The sequence below is a fragment of the Olea europaea genome, chromosome 2 (assembly GCF_002742605.1).
Source record: "Olea europaea var. sylvestris chromosome 2, O_europaea_v1, whole genome shotgun sequence".
Taxonomy (NCBI): domain Eukaryota; kingdom Viridiplantae; phylum Streptophyta; class Magnoliopsida; order Lamiales; family Oleaceae; genus Olea; species Olea europaea.
This window is the reverse complement of record NC_036238.1, coordinates 17830533-17831614: the sequence shown is the minus strand read 5'-3', so window position 1 is coordinate 17831614 and position 1082 is coordinate 17830533.

The window sequence follows — 1082 nt, the reverse complement described above, 5'->3', positions numbered from 1 at the left end:
GTAACTGTGGATAAAATTTAGCAAAAGAGCACTTGCTTGAAAATAAGCAACTTGATGCGGTAAACTCGAATCAACTTAGAATAGAAGACAAAACCACGAAATCAGCAAAGCCACTTGCCCCCTCCCTCACCCTAATGGCATAGGATTATTGATATTAGACTGGTCTTCATTATGTTCGAAGCCGCTGCCATTATCGTTGAAGCTGCTAGCATTATCTGCAGCAGATTTCACTCGTTCTTTTTACCCCAATCATGCACTGTTGTCATTTCTCCTTTCTCCCGGGCTTCTGTTTCGTCCACCTCTTCGACCAGGACTTCGGCTTCGAGGCCTCCTACCTCTATCACGCTGGTGATGATAATCTCTTTTCCCAGAATCACGTCCACGCACGAAAATTGCTTGCTTGAATGAAAAAATGTGTTGAAATAATCGAAATATACTTAACAAATTGTCCCTGACACTACGAAATTTTACAGGAGTACATGAATTCCCCTCGCTCGACTGATTTGACTTGCGTGTTATAGAGGATTTAGGACATGATTTTCTTCTTTCTAATTAATGGCTTTACTCGAAATTAAAGAAACTTAGTCCTTGTTTGAGCTACACTCTTGTCAAAAAAAAAAAAAAAAAATTTTGAATGGTGTATAAATTAAAGAAACTTAGTCCTTGTTTGAGCTACACTCTTGTCAAAAAAAAAAAAAAAAAATTTTTTTTTAATGGTGTATTGATAAAAAATGTGGTTTAAATAAAAAAATAAATAAAATAAAGCTTCCGATTTGCAAGCAACATTATTTTAATGAAAAATGTGCAGTCGAAATGAAATTAAGTGATTATAGAAGAATGTATTTTGATGAAAATAATGGAGCTGAAGGACTTAGTGTAAGAATCATCATAATGATAAAAGTATAAATCAATTGTTATTTTTAAGGGAGGAGATTTGCCCGTGACCAGTAGCTATAAGAGTTCACGGACAGGCAATCAAAATATCTGCTTAACACCATATGAGAGTTCAGGATTCATTTTGCAAACATCAACACCATGCAATGTATCGTGATGGCAGCTACAAACATTTATGCCAACAAAAA